The sequence below is a fragment of the Perca flavescens genome, chromosome 15, assembly GCF_004354835.1.
Source record: "Perca flavescens isolate YP-PL-M2 chromosome 15, PFLA_1.0, whole genome shotgun sequence".
NCBI classification, from domain to species: Eukaryota; Metazoa; Chordata; class Actinopteri; order Perciformes; family Percidae; genus Perca; species Perca flavescens.
In genome coordinates, this window is record NC_041345.1 from 22,954,189 (window position 1) to 22,974,046 (window position 19,858).

At 38.6% G+C, this 19,858-nt stretch overlaps 2 long non-coding RNA genes and 1 pseudogene across 3 annotated transcripts; 2 read left to right on the forward strand and 1 right to left on the reverse strand.

Annotated features, from left to right (window-relative positions):
- Positions 1 to 556: 556 nt before the first annotated feature.
- Positions 557 to 10,615, reverse strand: LOC114569745 (uncharacterized). 2 transcript variants are annotated; one of them, XR_003694420.1, is made up of 5 exons: positions 9,668 to 10,615; positions 9,179 to 9,254; positions 8,424 to 8,581; positions 7,111 to 7,408; positions 557 to 784 (listed from the first exon to the last, which is right to left on the reverse strand). It is a non-coding gene; the product is annotated as an uncharacterized LOC114569745 (long non-coding RNA). The 2 variants fall into 2 exon arrangements; XR_003694421.1 differs by having other exon boundaries at positions 9,179 to 9,257.
- Positions 682 to 2,720, forward strand: LOC114569744 (uncharacterized). Its single transcript, XR_003694419.1, has 2 exons — positions 682 to 1,087; positions 2,515 to 2,720. It is a non-coding gene; the product is annotated as an uncharacterized LOC114569744 (long non-coding RNA).
- A 1,257-nt stretch (positions 10,616 to 11,872) lies between the features above and the next one.
- Positions 11,873 to 17,555, forward strand: LOC114570188 (pentraxin fusion protein-like; annotated as a pseudogene).
- Positions 17,556 to 19,858: the final 2,303 nt, after the last annotated feature.

Consider the following 19,858-nt stretch of genomic DNA (forward strand, 5'->3'; position numbering starts at 1 on the left):
TGATCCAATCCGATAACCAAAATCCGATGAGTTTACCTTTGAACAACTGGCCCATGCATATCCACCTTGGACAAAGGTCTAACCCAGATAGCAAAAAGTCATTGAAACTATCTTAAATCAACATTCCATTGTCAACATTAAGTCATTGAATAACATCGAACTCTTTTGCACCCTGTTTTAATATTGAAACAACACTGAAATCCTGTCCATAGATCAACAGAATTTCAATGGCATTTCAGTTATCAGGAATATTGAAACAATGTTGAAATTTCAACCGAACTAAGAATCAATGTGACTTCAGTGGAATTTCAGTTATTAAACCATAGAAAATGATTGCTAGCCGCGTGTGTGTGTGTGTGTGTGTGTGTGTGTGTAGTTATGGGAGGGAGAAATGCAAGGCATTGTGGCTGTTTAACTAATTTATATCAGTATGAGACTAAAAGTGCATGTTGTAGGGCTGTTTATAAAATAATAAGTGTTATGGTTAGGACAACACGGACCCAAATGCAGAGCTCACTAACAGTTATTTTATTAGGAAAAGTGGGGGATTGAATGGGGAAGTGGGGAGGTGGATGCCGGGGAGGAAAGCATAGGCGCGGGGACCGGAACGGGGAGCAGTGAGGGAGCTCCGAGGGCACGGGGAGACCGGGGCTGAGAGATCCGAAGGGGAAGCACTGAAGCGCGGGGAGGCGAGAGCTGAGGCAGGCTGGTGCAGGAAACCGCGAGGGAGGGACTGGAGGGAGAAGCCAGCTGACTGGAGGCAGAGTGACTGGGAAGATAGTAACTGAAATGAGAAGACAGAAAACAGATTACAAAAGCACAGGCAGGAAACCACAATATTCAGGAGCTTGAGTCATGTGTCACAGAGGAGACAGGAGCAACGATCAGGCGAAGATGGTGAGTCAATCCGGGGTTTATATATTGCGTTTGATTGTAGTTGATGACTGGCAGGTGTATGTCGGGAGGAGTGGTAATGAGGAGGCGAGCAGGTGTGGGCAATCAGCTGGCTGGCACAGGCAGGAGGGGAGGGGGGGACACAGAGAGAGACAGAGCCAACACAAACTCCAACCGGACTCCAACCATCACAGTAAGACATGTATTGGTTTCAATAGGTAATGTACAGTAGATGTAAGACGATGCTACAGCTATAACGTTATCTAAATGGTTGATTTGTGACTAAAACTTTATCATGAGCTGCTTTAACACATAAGGTCTTGCCAGATGATCCATTTTCATCATGATCAGGTTTAACAAAACCTTAATGTAGCCTAATGTAAAATTGTCACTTTCTTTTGTGCTATAACCTTATAAACCAATATAGGAGATAGTTAACTGTAAACATCTTAGGTTAGCTAATGTTGTATTTTGGTCTCTCAATTGTAACAGAAGTCAAAACAGTAACAGATGAAGTAACATGAAGTCAAGTACATTTACACATAGTGGCCCTCATTTATGAAACGTGCGTACGACCTAAAACAGGCGTACGACGGGCGTACGCCGATTCCTACGCAAAGCTCGGCATTTATCAATTTCGACGTGAGCGTAGGCTGCGATCAAATCTCACGTCTGGTCTGAACTCGTGTACGCAAGTTCTCGAGTCAGTGTGGACTTGCGGTGCAGCATATAATCAGTTTAACAGGAGAAGGAGAAGTCATCAGTTGATCACTTATCAGCAATGGCAGATCTGGCTCTTTTAGAAGACCTCTATGCGCCGGTCTGCAACATTGTTTTAGCCTGGGGGGTTCTGCCAGTGCACCCGCTTCGAATGTTATCATTGGATTGAATGGGCGTTACATTCAATCCAATGATAACATTCGAAGCGGGTGCCGGTTAACACCGGCACCAACGCTAGCAGTGTAGCCTGCCTGGCCACTTTTCGTTACAGCTGCCACTATCGTCACAGCCACAATTTCTGATATTGATACAAATGCCAACATTTGTGCCAGCCAGAGTAAATTTAATTTCACTGAGATCCAAAATGAATCATATGGCAACGGCGTTCTGTGTTGCTATCTTGCTAGGCAGTCCGATACAAAAGTTCCTAGTTTAGCCTAGCCTACTGACTGGGTGGCAAAGTGACTCGTTAGACAGCCGGAGGCAGCAGGCAGCCCGCGTGTGTCAGTAGTCCAGGCTGCATTGTTAGTCTACATTGCTGTCACCGTGACATTATTCCCCCCACCCCCCGGCCAGAACAAAACAAAAAACATGAGTTTTTTTCGAGTCACTTGGCCCCGGAAATTTTCCTTCTGAAAGGTGTCGCTGCAAGCTGATCCTTTTGCCTCCCTTTAATTCGAATAAACCCATGCACATATTCTTGGGCAATTTTGAAAAGTGCTTTGAATGTAGGAAATACATGATAGGCTAGCCTACAACACTGGACAATTTGCCTTATATCCGATCATTGAAAAATCCTAGGCTACTGAATTTGTTTCCAAGTGTGCATACAAAATATGTGGGTGTTCTGTTTAACTTAAAGGCAAATTATTTGCATTGTGCTTGTATTTTCTGTTTTAGATGCTTTTACACAGCAGATGGGGACAGCCGCCATCACCCAATTTACTTTTTCCCGGGCTGTGCAAAAGTGGCTGCGCTATGCCAGAACGGGCAGGAGGGACTGGACCACAAACCAGTCAGCCGTCAGAGGACCATGAACTGTAAATAGGCTAAAGAGGACAAATAATGAAAGAAGGCTAATACAATTCATTTGCTTTTACCTTAAATAGTGTGGTGTGGTCAGTGTTTTAGGCTAGGCTATAGGCCATGGGTGTCAAACTCAACTTTACTAAGGGCCACACTGGGAAACAAGAATCATACCAAGGGCCTTTTATTTAGTCGAAAAAGTAAAATATATTTGACTGTATTATTGCATGTGTCATATAGTCTTCTCACTTACAGTTTGGTCAACATAAAGTCCTAAAGAAGTCAGGAGAAAGTTCTTCAGCCATCGTAGAAAAGAAAACATCAGAACAAATTACAAAAATTTCGCCAAAAGTGACAAAAACGTCAGAAAAACTGAGAAAAATGTTGGAAAAAGTGGCAAAAACATCAGAAAGAATTACAAAAATGTTGCCAAAAGTGACAAAAACGTCAGAAAAACTGACAAAAAGTAGGTGGGCCAAAATGTATTGTCAACCAAAATTGATATGCGGGCCGGATCATAATCTGCGAGGGGCCGGATTTGACCCGCGGGCCTTGAGTTTGACACATGTGCTATAGGCATACAAGCTTTCAAATGTTCCATCACATTTTAACATCCTGGCTGTAGATAAAGCAGGATATTCATTATAGGCTACTTAATTTAGGTCATTTCATTTCCGTATGCCTAGCAATCATTTTCTATGGCTTAATAACAACTGAAATTCCAGTGAAATCTCATTGATCCTTAGTTCAGTTGAACTTTCAACATTGTTACAAAATTCCTGATAACTGAAATACCATAGAAATTCTGTTGATCTATGAACAGGATTTCAACATTGTTTCAATATTAAAACAGGATGCAAAATCATCTAGAATCAACAACAGATTCCGATGTTAATCCAATGACTTAATGTTGACAACGAAATGTTGACTTAGTTTTAATGGACCATTGAACAAGGTGGCTATGCTGATGACACTTCAGATAATCCGAAAGAACAGCCACAGCCACGTGATTTCTCCACAGTTTTGGTAAGCTGATGTGGATCCATTTGTCCTCCCATTAAGCTCTCCCCCCCTTTACCCAACCCGGTCTCACGCCAGGTCGTGAAATAGTCACATTATTTTGATTTACTAATGGATTTGTGGTCGCTATTTTCTATAAAACAAAAATATTCAGACAAAGAAATGATAGAAAGAGTGTAAGAGAATATTAGGTTGCTTTCACACCTGTAGTTAAGTGGACTAGGTGCGATTCAGGGGTGAAGCTGCAACACTGTTGCATTTTTCATTTGGTTTGGTTTGCTTTCACACCGCACTTTGTCAAACGCACCAAACCCTGTAAACACACGCCAAACGGCCGGGCTGTTGCACAGCAATGGAATTCCATTGAAAAGGTCCCAGGCAAACTAAGTCACAGCAAAAAAAAGTAAAAGTAGCCTAATGCGTATTAGCCTACCGGTAAGTCAGAGCAAGCAGTTGAGTAACAGCAGTTGAGGGTTCATATTGAGTCATTTTGGCATTTTCATATTTTAATGGAAGGCTATATCACAGTTTATGGTTAAAGTTGTTATTGTCAGTTGCAGCAGTTACAGTACAGTACGTTTGTGATATCTTATTTTTCATCAGTGCCTCCGCTGAAGTCAATCATTTAGAACAGTAAACAGTCAGTTTCCCTGGAACTCCTTTAGTAGGTGTCCTATATCACTTTTTTATGGACACCCTGCAGCCAATCAGAATCTAGAATTCACCCAGACCATGCTATAAATTGTGGTGCATGTTGCCTTCTCATTACACATATGATCTGAGGAAAGTTTGAGTCCGTGCATCTTTCATTCAACTACTCCCCTTTTCAGGTATGAGTCTCCTATAATATGTGTTATTGGTTAACAGAGTGTTATGTGAATGTGTATATGTAATGAGGAGAGTATTTTAACACAGTATGTTCGCACATTGTGAAGTAATGAAGTTAATTACATGACGAAGAGTAAGCTAGCCACACTAGCCTCTAGCAATGCTAACCGCAACATCATGGATGAAAGAGCGGCACTCAGTAGCCATGCAGAGACATTGTACATGTAGTAGTATGTTCTGTATACGTTTCTGTAATGTACAGAGTACTGTTAAAGGGTGTAATTGGGAGTGCTAGGCTATATGTTATCAGCATAATTTTATTTGGTATCTCTTGTGTATTGACGTATTTGTTTGCTTGGTATATTTCAGTTCTGTACTTATGGCAAAAAGCATAATATGAGCACTTTAAAATAGCATTATGTGTGGAATGAGTTAAAGAGTAAAATCTTTTTTTCTGCAGGTTTGCTCAGACAAAATGAGACTTTATGCCGTCCTGTTCCTTGTTGCCATCTCCTTGGCCGGTAATTGTATAACTTTCTTTTCCCTTGTGTCTTTATGTGCATACCTGAATAAAAAGTATACATTTAATGTTTTGTTTTTAATTTAGGGGCACTGGTCTGCAAATTTAACTAGAGCAAAAAAAAAAAAAAAAAAAAAGATTAGTCCATTAATCAAGAGGTTGATGAATAGAAAATAAATGGTTTAAAAATGGTTTTAAAAAAATCTGTCTTTCCAGTTGAAATGCAATTGTTTTTTCTGTTTGACAGTTTTCTATAGTAGTAGTAGTAATAAGTGAATATTTTGGAGTTTTGGACTTTAAGTTGAATAAAACAAGATATTTTAAGACATGACCATAGGGTCTGGAAACTTCATTTTTTTCTGCATTCTAGACAAAAGGATTGATGAATCAAGAAAGTGCTAAACGGTAGCTGGACAGAAACTCTGCTGCTAGTAGATGAGGTGCATAAGAAATAAAATCCTAATTAGAAGTTAGTATTTACATTGACAAGTGCAGACAATTAAGATGCATAGAAATTAGGCTTTAGTTGTGTTGCTTTTACACATAAGAAATATAAAAACATGAGACAAAAAAAACATCCTAAAAACTAATTGACTAAAACCACTCTTTTCTGAATTATACACATATTGCACATATATTTAGAACATAAACACATCTAATATATCTTGTATGTTTTTGTTTTTCTTCTCTCAGAGAGTGTGAGCATTAAGTCCTTGGTGTTCCCCTCGGAGACGAGTACCAGTTATGTGGAGATGGTCCCTCTGAAGCCCCTGAACCTGAGGGCTTTCACTCTGTGCATGCGCGTGGCTACAGAGCTCACTGGTAAACGTGAGATCATCCTGTTTGCGTACCGGACCCAACGCGCTGACGAGCTGAATGTGTGGCGTGAGCTGGACGGCAGGTAGGTAGACACAACCAAACGCCGATATTCTGAATTTAACATTTGACAATATTTAGTGATCTACCAATTTTACTGGGGGAGGAGGGGGGGTCAAAAACTGAGGAGGACACGCAGCTGGATGCTGTCCTCCTCTCCTACTTCAATGCCTAACGAATCTATCTCTTTCTCTCCCTGACCCTGTCTTTCACTGGTTGAAGCCTGAAAATATTGTAAACAAATTAATAACATAACTATTTACACTGGTCGGACTGTTGAGCTCTGTTTCAGACTGATACCTTCGGTTCAGGCTGGTCCTCATCCTCAACACGTACCTTTTTCAGTCCCCTATAGGGCCTACTGAAAAGTATAATAGCAAAATAGCCTCAAAATAGCCTCTGGAAGGAACTTGTTTTGATGGAACATTACAGTTACAACAACACTAACAAGTTTTACTATCTACTTATTGTACTAGTAGAACAATATGCGATATACGTTTCAGGACTATTAAATCAAAAACAACTGAATCAGAACATTCTTTTCCAAAAGCAATAACTTAATACGTACTTAATGCTAATTTTTAAGGATGGATCTTTTTTCTTTTTTTTTTAAACTGCCACTTTGATGTATTTTAATAGTGACTTTTAAAGGCTCTTTTATATTTATTTATTCACCTGCTTTGCACTTTTGCAGATGTTTTGCACTGATAGGACTGCATCCAATTTCGTTATACATGTACCACGACAATAAAGACTATTCTACTACTAGCAAGTACAGGGTTTCAGGCAGAAAATTTGTTAGCTAAGGTGGTAGGGTTGGCGTTGCCATTTGATGACTTAAGTAAGGCGGCAGCCTTAACTGCAAAGTGCTGCGGGAAACCCTGAAGTACTACAACTGCTACTTATAATACTTCTGCTACTACAGCTACTACGAAGAACACTACTACAACAAGTACTGCTACTACAAAGAATAATCTACTTTTGCTTACAATACTACTGCTACTACAAATGAAACAACTGAAATAAAATTAGCTAATACTCATAACAACAATATTACTACTGCTACCAATAATTTTGACATGTATTCATGAGTTATTACATTAAAAATAGTTTTATATGATCACACAATTAAGGTAATACAGTACAATAACTGTGTGTTATTTGAATGTTGCATTGTTAAAGCCTCTGTACTGTTATGAATATGTGTGTTTAGATTGTCCTTTTACCTGGCGGGAGAAGGGGTTTTATTCCGAGTCCCTGACATCGGTGCCCTGCAGACCCACCTGTGTGTCACCTGGGATTCCAGCTCAGGTGCGGCCGCTCTCTTCATGGATGGGAGGAAAAGCTTGACCAAAATTTACAAGAAGGGTCACACAGTCCAACCCGGAGGCAAGGTTATCATCGGACAAGATCTGGATAGTTACGTGGGTTCATTTGATGCCAGCCAGAGTTTTGTTGGGGAGATCGGTGATATTAATATGTGGGACTCTGTCCTCTCAGACCGCATGATCCAAGACATGTTCTCTGGGAAGACAGTACCAACAGGAAATGTTTTCGACTGGAAAATGGCAATTCTGTTGTGGTGGAATATATTACAATATTATCATTAGGGCTGGGTGATTAATCAAATTTATATTTTTCTTAATTACAATTTTGGCTTCCAACAATAATGAAACCAAGAATAAACGATTATTGTGCTGCATGGAATATGTTGAATATAGTTTACAAAAATGTTGAATACATGTTTAAGAGTTTTCAGTAGGTTGTGACAGTACACTTCAACATATTTGATCTAATTTATTGTGGTCTAATGTTGATATATTGTATTTATTATTTTGATATATTAAAAATATATTTTAGGAGTTTTCAGTAGGTTGTGGAAGTGCACTAACATCACAACACATTTATTTGGGTCAAATTTTGTTTGTTTGTATTATTTATTTAAATGTATATATTTATTTTATTTACATACATTTTAAAATTGGTTTTTCAGTTGAATTATATTTAAAGTTCAAGAAATACAGTGTTTAAAAGACAATACAAGTCCCCCATAGTAAGGTCAGAAAAGTACAGTCGTCTAAATATTCATTATATACGATATGGCAACTTGGATGTTGTAACAAACAATAAATAACAGTGTAGCGGTACACTATGATAACTTGAAGGACTTTAGCGCTCTCTTGTGGACTTTTAAGAAATTATCTCCAACATCACAGAAAGAAACCATCAAAGTCTGCAACCATAAATTGCTCTTGGTAACGTTAGCTAATATTCGCTAACAAATGTCAACCAACACTGATGCAGGTTTCATCAAATGTTTCGTTAACATCAGGGACACAACACAATAACATCCAGCAATCAGCAAACTGTATATATGGCTAAAATTGTTACTTTCACTGTTTAAACGTTTTTAAATTGATTGCAACAAACGTGGTTACGACCATAGACAGTATATGGTTACGACGAACTTACCCGTGACTCCGGTGACTCCATCTGGAAAATAATTCGCGATTTCGTATTTTTGACCCTCTGAACTTACCGTTGGACAGCCTCGGCATGAGACCGAACGGCATGACATGGGATGGGACCGATGGGACCTTATATCTATGCCTTATATACTGTCTATGGATGGGACCATAGCATGGGACGCTCCAGGCTGCAGCCATAACCATATATATACCCGCCTCGAGTAGTTGTCTGTAGAAGTTGCATTCACACACACACACACACACACACACACACACACACACACACACACACTTGCTTTGTCTCCTTTGTGGTGCAGGGAATTAATTCACCCGAAAAACCATTTTCATAGCAAAAAAAACGCCTGCCCGTCTGTTAGTCATAGTTGTATTATACTTACTGTTACTATACTTGCCATTGATTTATCATGTCATTCCTTTATATCCACTGCTATACCTTTTATGAGTCATATTTCTTTTGTATTTAATGTAGATATTATTCTTCAGAGTGATACCTAATTCAAAACAATTTGTCGGTATAGTTCAGACCAACACATGGCACTATAGCTGCTGAATTCACCCACAATTGACCCAGAATTTTAAAATTGTGTTTAACAGAATTTTAAGCTTAGTGATGTTTCTTACAGAAATGCACCTTGGGAGTCATAACTAAAGTCAACTTCAAAGTTATGTACACAGGCCTATACCTTTCACTTTTTTTAATCAAACAACCAGATATTTTCTGTGAATCAGGTAACATTGTCTAAAGGAAAAAATGAACAGGACTTGTACTTAATTTTAATAAAAATGTGTTTTATTGTGGCCCTACCTTTGCTGATGAGCTCATTGTGCTGGTGGTGTTTATATTCTCTTCTATCAGATATTCCTCCATCTGTGAGTCAACTCTGCTATCATAAAATAAAGACAGTGAGACAGGAAAAACATTAATAAATAAGTGGCATTAGCAAAGATAATCCAGTCAGACACGTGCCATTTTGAAAACTAACACAGACATTGTTCCTCCATAAAGCTTTATGTTGTGTATTTTTAAATAACTTCAATGTAGGATGAATTATAAATATTGGCTGGTTAAAATTACAGAAAACAATCAAAGTGTGGCTATTCCATACAGTCCCAGTGATTTTAACATTGTATTTTTACAAAACACAGTCTTTATTTTTGCAGAGGAGGAAGTGCTTCTACTTCACAAGAACAGACTATGAAAGTTATCTTAAATACTAAAATGTTGTACACTATTTACAGTGTAACATTAAAGAACAAGCTATACAACAGCTGCACAAAGCTCGTCTGTTCTTACCGTTTCTGTCCTGATGGAGTTTAACAGACTCCTGCAGCTGATGGGCGTCTTCTCTTCACAGGACTCAAAGTTGCACGTCTCACAGATGCAGAAAAGCGTCATAGAAACCGCGAATGAATCTGATCCAAAATAAAAAACAATATGAAAAAAATGGTACGCCTACCATTACACCAATTGCTAAGTAGGCAGATACATTAGGGGAGCATGTATGTCGTGAAATCTATTAACACAGCACCGCTATTTCTTCTTAACCGCCGGTTAACACCGGCACCAACGCTAGCAGTGTAGCCTGCCTGGCCACTTTTCGTTACAGCTGCCACTATCGTCACAGCCACAATTTCTGATATTGATACAAATGCCAACATTTGTGCCAGCCAGAGTAAATTTAATTTCACTGAGATCCAAAATGAATCATATGGCAACGGCGTTCTGTGTTGCTATCTTTCTAGGCAGTCCGATACAAAAGTTCCTAGTTTAGCCTAGCCTACTGACTGGGTGGCAAAGTGACTCGTTAGACAGCCGGAGGCAGCAGGCAGCCCGCGTGTGTCAGTAGTCCAGGCTGCATTGTTAGTCTACATTGCTGTCACCGTGACATTATTCCCCCCACCCCCCGGCCAGAACAAAACAAAAAACATGAGTTTTTTTCGAGTCACTTGGCCCCGGAAATTTTCCTTACGAAAGGTGTCGCTGCAAGCTGATCCTTTTTGCCTCCCTTTAATTCGAATAAACCCATGCACATATTCTTGGGCAATTTTGAAAAGTGCTTTGAATGTAGGAAATACATGATAGGCTAGCCTACAACACTGGACAATTTGCCTTATATCCGATCATTGAAAAATCCTAGGCTACTGAATTTGTTTCCAAGTGTGCATACAAAATATGTGGGTGTTCTGTTTAACTTAAAGGCAAATTATTTGCATTGTGCTTGTATTTTCTGTTTTAGATGCTTTTACACAGCAGATGGGGACAGCCGCCATCACCCAATTTACTTTTTCCCGGCTGTGCAAAAAGTGGCTGCGCTATGCCAGAACGGGCAGGAGGGACTGGACCACAAACCAGTCAGCCGTCAGAGGACCATGAACTGTAAATAGGCTAAAGAGGACAAATAATGAAAGAAGGCTAATACAATTCATTTGCTTTTACCTTAAATAGTGTGGTGTGGTCAGTGTTTTAGGCTAGGCTATAGGCCATGGGTGTCAAACTCAACTTTACTAAGGGCCACACTGGGAAACAAGAATCATACCAAGGGCCTTTTATTTAGTCGAAAAAGTAAAATATATTTGACTGTATTATTGCATGTGTCATATAGTCTTCTCACTTACAGTTTGGTCAACATAAAGTCCTAAAGAAGTCAGGAGAAAGTTCTTCAGCCATCGAGAAAAGAAAACATCAGAACAAATTACAAAAATTTCGCCAAAAGTGACAAAAACGTCAGAAAAACTGAGAAAAATGTTGGAAAAAGTGGCAAAAACATCAGAAAGAATTACAAAAATGTTGCCAAAAGTGACAAAAACGTCAGAAAAACTGACAAAAAGTAGGTGGGCCAAAATGTATTGTCAACCAAAATTGATATGCGGGCGGATCATAATCTGCGAGGGGCGGATTTGACCCGCGGGCCTTGAGTTTGACACATGTGCTATAGGCATACAAGCTTTCAAATGTTCCATCACATTTTAACATCCTGGCTGTAGATAAAGCAGGATATTCATTATAGGCTACTTAATTTAGGTCATTTCATTTCCGTATGCCTAGCAATCATTTTCTATGGCTTAATAACAACTGAAATTCCAGTGAAATCTCATTGATCCTTAGTTCAGTTGAACTTTCAACATTGTTACAAAATTCCTGATAACTGAAATACCATAGAAATTCTGTTGATCTATGAACAGGATTTCAACATTGTTTCAATATTAAAACAGGATGCAAAATCATCTAGAATCAACAACAGATTCCGATGTTAATTCAATGACTTAATGTTGACAACGAAATGTTGACTTAGTTTTAATGGACCATTGAACAAGGTGGATATGCTGATGACACTTCAGATAATCCGAAAGAACAGCCACAGCCACGTGATTTCTCCACAGTTTTGGTAAGCTGATGTGGATCCATTTGTCCTCCCATTAAGCTCTCCCCTTTTACCCAACCCGGTCTCACGCCAGGTCGTGAAATAGTCACATTATTTTGATTTACTAATGGATTTGTGGTCGTCATTTTCTATAAAACAAAAATATTCAGACAAAGAAATGATAGAAAGAGTGTAAGAGAATATTAGGTTGCTTTCACACCTGTAGTTAAGTGGACTAGGTGCGATTCAGGGGTGAAGCTGCAACACTGTTGCATTTTTCATTTGGTTTGGTTTGCTTTCACACCGCACTTTGTCAAACGCACCAAACCCTGTAAACACACGTCAAACGGCCGGGCTGTTGCACAGCAATGGAATTCCATTGAAAAGGTCCCAGGCAAACTAAGTCACAGCAAAAAGTAAAAGTAGCCTAATGCGTATTAGCCTACCGGTAAGTCAGAGCAAGCAGTTGAGTAACAGCAGTTGAGGGTTCATATTGAGTCATTTTGGCATTTTCATATTTTAATGGAAGGCTATATCACAGTTTATGGTTAAAGTTGTTATTGTCAGTTGCAGCAGTTACAGTACAGTACGTTTGTGATATCTTATTTTTCATCAGTGCCTCCGCTGAAGTCAATCATTTAGAACAGTAAACAGTCAGTTTCCCTGGAACTCCTTTAGTAGGTGTCCTATATCACTTTTTTATGGACACCCTGCAGCCAATCAGAATCTAGAATTCACCCAGACCATGCTATAAATTGTGGTGCATGTTGCCTTCTCATTACACATATGATCTGAGGAAAGTTTGAGTCCGTGCATCTTTCATTCAACTACTCCCCTTTTCAGGTATGAGTCTCCTATAATATGTGTTATTGGTTAACAGAGTGTTATGTGAATGTGTATATGTAATGAGGAGAGTATTTTAACACAGTATGTTCGCACATTGTGAAGTAATGAAGTTAATTACATGACGAAGAGTAAGCTAGCCACACTAGCCTCTAGCAATGCTAACCGCAACATCATGGATGAAAGAGCGGCACTCAGTAGCCATGCAGAGACATTGTACATGTAGTAGTATGTTCTGTATACGTTTCTGTAATGTACAGAGTACTGTTAAAGGGTGTAATTGGGAGTGCTATATGTTATCAGCATAATTTTATTTGGTATCTCTTGTGTATTGACGTATTTGTTTGCTTGGTATATTTCAGTTCTGTACTTATGGCAAAAAGCATAATATGAGCACTTTAAAATAGCATTATGTGTGGAATGAGTTAAAGAGTAAAATCTTTTTTTCTGCAGGTTTGCTCAGACAAAATGAGACTTTATGCCGTCCTGTTCCTTGTTGCCGTCTCCTTGGCCGGTAATTGTATATCTTTCTTTTCCCTTGTGTCTTTATGTGCATACCTGAATAAAAAGTATACATTTAATGTTTTGTTTTTAATTTAGGGGCACTGGTCTGCAAATTTAACTAGAGCAAAAAAAAAAAAAAAGATTAGTCCATTAATCAAGAGGTTGATGAAAAAAATCTGTCTTTCCAGTTGAAATGCAATTGTTTTTTCTGTTTGACAGTTTTCTATAGTAGTAGTAGTAATAAGTGAATATTTTGGAGTTTTGGACTTTAAGTTGAATAAAACAAGATATTTTAAGACATGACCATAGGGTCTGGAAACTTCATTTTTTTCTGCATTCTAGACAAAAGGATTGATGAATCAAGAAAGTGCTAAACGGTAGCTGGACAGAAACTCTGCTGCTAGTAGATGAGGTGCATAAGAAATAAAATCCTAATTAGAAGTTAGTATTTACATTGACAAGTGCAGACAATTAAGATGCATAGAAATTAGGCTTTAGTTGTGTTGCTTTTACACATAAGAAATATAAAAACATGAGACAAAAAAAAAAAACATCCTAAAACTAATTGAATAAAACCACTCTTTTCTGAATTATACACATATTGCACATATATTTAGAACATAAACACATCTAATATATCTTGTATGTTTTTGTTTTTCTTCTCTCAGAGAGTGTGAGCATTAAGTCCTTGGTGTTCCCCTCGGAGACGAGTACCAGTTATGTGGAGATGGTCCTCTGAAGCCCCTGAACCTGAGGGCTTTCACTCTGTGCATGCGCGTGGCTACAGAGCTCACCGGTAGTCGCGAGATCATCCTGTTTTCGTACCGGACCCAACGCGCTGACGAGCTGAATGTGTGGCGTGAGCTGGACGGCAGGTAGGTAGACACAACCAAACGCCGATATTCTGAATTTAACATTTGACAATATTTAGTGATCTACCAATTTTACTGGGGGAGGAGGGGGGGTCAAAAACTGAGGAGGACACGCAGCTGGATGCTGTCCTCCTCTCCTACTTCAATGCCTAACGAATCTATCTCTTTCTCTCCCTGACCCTGTCTTTCACTGGTTGAAGCCTGAAAATATTGTAAACAAATTAATAACATAACTATTTACACTGGTCGGACTGTTGAGCTCTGTTTCAGACTGATACCTCCGGTTCAGGCTGGTCCTCATCCTCAAAACGTGCATTTTTCAGTCGCGGAAAATACTTTTCAATACTCATCTGGATTGAAGCAGCAAACATTCAGTGTAATAGTAAAAATGACATAACATTATTTATAATACGTTTATTTCATTCACAGCTGCTACATAGTGTTTTGACTTCGATCTACTTACTGCATTTTACCGCAAACTTGCGACTAGTTAACTTTTAAAGCAGGCGCAATCGCATTGTTTTCCTAAGAGTCGGGTTGGTGAATGTGAATGTGTGATTGTGTAAAGGTGTTCACGAGATAGATACCAACCTTTCATGAACTTGTCTTGTCTTGAACTTGCCGTCTTCTCTCCTTGGTGGAGAGTTGGAGACGTGACTTTTGTGCACAGTGGGATCGATGGTGTTTTAAGCCTCAGTGATGCAGATGTTTTGCACTGATAGGACTGCATCCAATTTCGTTATACATGTACCACGACAATAAAGACTATTCTACTACTACAAGTACAGGGTTTCAGGCAGAACATTTGTTAGCTAAGGTGGTAGGGTTGGCGTTGCCATTTGATGACTTAGTTAAGGCGGCAGGCAAAGTGTTGTTAAACCCTGCCTTAAACTGCTATTTACAATACTTCTGCTATTACAGCTACTACGAAGGACACTACTACAACAAGTACTGATACTACAAAGATTAATCTACTTTTGCTTACAATACTACTGCTACTACAAATGAAACTGAAATAAAATTAGCTAATACTCATAACATAACTATATTACTACTGCTACCAATAATTTTGACATGTATTCATGAGTTATTACATTAAAAATAGTTTTATATGATCACACAATTAAGGTAATACAGTACAATAACTGTGTGTTATTTGAATGTTGCATTGTTAAAGCCTCTGTACTGTTATGAATATGTGTGTTTAGATTGTCCTTTTACCTGGTGGATGAACCTGTATTTTTTCCGAGTCCCTGACATCGGTGCCCTGCAGACCCACCTGTGTGTCACCTGGGATTCCAGCTCAGGTGCGGCCGCTCTCTTCATGGATGGGAGGAAAAGCTTGACCAAAATTTTCAAGAAGGGTCACACAGTCCAACCCGGAGGCAAGGTTATCATCGGACAAGATCTGGATAGTTACGTGGGTCCATTTGATGCCAAGCAGAGTTTTGTTGGGGAGATCGGTGATATTAATATGTGGGACTCTGTCCTCTCAGACCGCATGATCCAAGACATGTTCTCTGGGAAGACAGTACCAAGAGGAAATGTTTTCGACTGGGAAACCACACAGCTTAACATTAACGGGAGGTGGTGGTTGTTAATACTCAGCAGTAGCTTTAAGGTTCACACACGACATGCTGGAATCATTTCAGTATTTCAAGTAAAGCAATATAAAGCTCTGCACATCCACATTACACCTGTACGACATACAATATATGAAGATGACTTGTTGATCATAATGCTCTGTGATGTAATGAAGATGTAAACTCATTTCTTACACTCAGTCCAATAAAAAGCATATGATGACAATTCTGTTGTGGTGGAATATATTACAATATTATCATTAGGGCTGGGTGATTAATCAAATTTATATTTTTCTTAATTACAATTTTGGCTTCCAACAATAATGAAACCAAGAATAAACGATTATTGTGCTGCATGGAATATGTTGAATATAGTTTACCAAAATGTTGAATACATGTTTAAGAGTTTTCAGTAGGTTGTGACAATACACTTCAACATATTTGATCTAATTTATTATGGTCTAATGTTGATATATTGTATTTATTTTGATTTTGATATATATATAGGTTTTGGAAGTGCACTAACATCACAACACATTTATTTGGGTCAAATTTTGTTTGTTTGTATTATTTATTTAAATGTATATATTTATTTTATTTACATACATTTTAAAATTGGTTTTTCAGTTGAATTATATTTAAAGTTCAAGAAATACAGTGTTTAAAAGACAATACAAGTCCCCATAGTAAGGTCAGAAAAGTACAGTCGTCTAAATATTCATTATATACGATATGGCAACTTGGATGTTGTAACAAACAATAAATAACAGTGTAGCGGTACACTATGATAACTTGAAGGACTTTAGCGCTCTCTTGTGGACTTTTAAGAAATTATCTCCAACATCACAGAAAGAAACCATCAAAGTCTGCAACCATAAATTGCTCTTGGTAACGTTAGCTAATATTCGCTAACAAATGTCAACCAACACTGATGCAGGTTTCATCAAATGTTTCGTTAACATCAGGGACACAACACAATAACATCCAGCAATCAGCAAACTGTATATATGGCTAAAATTGTTACTTTCACTGTTTAAACGTTTTTAAATTGATTGCAACAAACGTGGTTACGACCATAGACAGTATATGGTTACGACGAACTTACCCGTGACTCCGGTGACTCCATCTGGAAAATAATTCGCGATTTCGTATTTTTGACCCTCTGAACTTACCGTTGGACAGCCTCGGCATGAGACCGAACGGCATGACATGGGATGGGACCGATGGGACCTTATATCTATGCCTTATATACTGTCTATGGATGGGACCATAGCATGGGACGCTCCAGGCTGCAGCCATAACCATATATATACCCGCCTCGAGTAGTTGTCTGTAGAAGTTGCATTCACACACACACACACACACACACACACACACACACACACACACACACACACTTGCTTTGTCTCCTTTGTGGTGCAGGGAATTAATTCACCCGAAAAACCATTTTCATAGCAAAAAAACGCCTGCCCGTCTGTTAGTCATAGTTGTATTATACTTACTGTTACTATACTTGCCATTGATTTATCATGTCATTCCTTTATATCCACTGCTATACCTTTTATGAGTCATATTTCTTTTGTATTTAATGTAGATATTATTCTTCAGAGTGATACCTAATTCAAAACAATTTGTCGGTATAGTTCAGACCAACACATGGCACTATAGCTGCTGAATTCACCCACAATTGACCCAGAATTTTAAAATTGTGTTTAACAGAATTTTAAGCTTAGTGATGTTTCTTACAGAAATGCACCTTGGGAGTCATAACTAAAGTCAACTTCAAAGTTATGTACACAGGCCTATACCTTTCACTTTTTTTAATCAAACAACCAGATATTTTCTGTGAATCAGGTAACATTGTCTAAAGGAAAAAATGAACAGGACTTGTACTTAATTTTAATAAAAATGTGTTTTATTGTGGCCCTACCTTTGCTGATGAGCTCATTGTGCTGGTGGTGTTTATATTCTCTTCTATCAGATATTCCTCCATCTGTGAGTCAACTCTGCTATCATAAAATAAAGACAGTGAGACAGGAAAAACATTAATAAATAAGTGGCATTAGCAAAGATAATCCAGTCAGACACGTGCCATTTTGAAAACTAACACAGACATTGTTCCTCCATGCGCTTTATGTTGTGTATTTTTAAATAACTTCAATGTAGGATGAATTATAAATATTGGCTGGTTAAAATTACAGAAAACAATCAAAGTGTGGCTATTCCATACAGTCCCAGTGATTTTAACATTGTATTTTTACAAAACACAGTCTTTATTTTTGCAGAGGAGGAAGTGCTTCTACTTCACAAGAACAGACTATGAAAGTTATCTTAAATACTAAAATGTTGTACACTATTTACAGTGTAACATTAAAGAACAAGCTATACAACAGCTGCACAAAGCTCGTCTGTTCTTACCGTTTCTGTCCTGATGGAGTTTAACAGACTCCTGCAGCTGATGGGCGTCTTCTCTTCACAGGACTCAAAGTTGCACGTCTCACAGATGCAGAAAAGCGTCATAGAAACCGCGAATGAATCTGATCCAAAATAAAAAACAATATGAAAAAAATGGTACGCCTACCATTACACCAATTGCTAAGTAGGCAGATACATTAGGGGAGCATGTATGTCGTGAAATCTATTAACACAGCACCGCTATTTCTTCTTAACCGCCGGTTAACACCGGCACCAACGCTAGCAGTGTAGCCTGCCTGGCCACTTTTCGTTACAGCTGCCACTATCGTCACAGCCACAATTTCTGATATTGATACAAATGCCAACATTTGTGCCAGCCAGAGTAAATTTAATTTCACTGAGATCCAAAATGAATCATATGGCAACGGCGTTCTGTGTTGCTATCTTTCTAGGCAGTCCGATACAAAAGTTCCTAGTTTAGCCTAGCCTACTGACTGGGTGGCAAAGTGACTCGTTAGACAGCCGGAGGCAGCAGGCAGCCAGCGTGTGTCAGTAGTCCAGGCTGCATTGTTAGTCTACATTGCTGTCACCGTGACATTATTCCCCCACCCCGGCCAGAACAAAACAAAAAACATGAGTTTTTTTCGAGTCACTTGGCCCCGGAAATTTTCCTTACGAAAGGTGTCGCTGCAAGCTGATCCTTTTTGCCTCCCTTTAATTCGAATAAACCCATGCACATATTCTTGGGCAATTTTGAAAAGTGCTTTGAATGTAGGAAATACATGATAGGCTAGCCTACAACACTGGACAATTTGCCTTATATCCGATCATTGAAAAATCCTAGGCTACTGAATTTGTTTCCAAGTGTGCATACAAAATATGTGGGTGTTCTGTTTAACTTAAAGGCAAATTATTTGCATTGTGCTTGTATTTTCTGTTTTAGATGCTTTTACACAGCAGATGGGGACAGCCGCCATCACCCAATTTACTTTTTCCCGGGCTGTGCAAAAGTGGCTGCGCTATGCCAGAACGGGCAGGAGGGACTGGACCACAAACCAGTCAGCCGTCAGAGGACCATGAACTGTAAATAGGCTAAAGAGGACAAATAATGAAAGAAGGCTAATACAATTCATTTGCTTTTACCTTAAATAGTGTGGTGTGGTCAGTGTTTTAGGCTAGGCTATAGGCCATGGGTGTCAAACTCAACTTTACTAAGGGCCACACTGGGAAACAAGAATCATACCAAGGGCCTTTTATTTAGTCGAAAAAGTAAAATATATTTGACTGTATTATTGCATGTGTCATATAGTCTTCTCACTTACAGTTTGGTCAACATAAAGTCCTAAAGAAGTCAGGAGAAAGTTCTTCAGCCATCGTGAAAAGAAAACATCAGAACAAATTACAAAAATTTAGCCAAAAGTGACAAAAACGTCAGAAAAACTGAGAAAAATGTTGGAAAAAGTGGCAAAAACATCAGAAAGAATTACAAAAATGTTGCCAAAAGTGACAAAAACGTCAGAAAAACTGACAAAAAGTAGGTGGGCCAAAATGTATTGTCAACCAAAATTGATATGCGGGCGGATCATAATCTGCGAGGGCGGATTTGACCCACGGGCCTTGAGTTTGACACATGTGCTATAGGCATACAAGCTTTCAAATGTTCCATCACATTTTAACATCCTGGCTGTAGATAAAGCAGGATATTCATTATAGGCTACTTAATTTAGGTCATTTCATTTCCGTATGCCTAGCAATCATTTTCTATGGCTTAATAACAACTGAAATTCCAGTGAAATCTCATTGATCCTTAGTTCAGTTGAACTTTCAACATTGTTACAAAATTCCTGATAACTGAAATACCATAGAAATTCTGTTGATCTATGAACAGGATTTCAACATTGTTTCA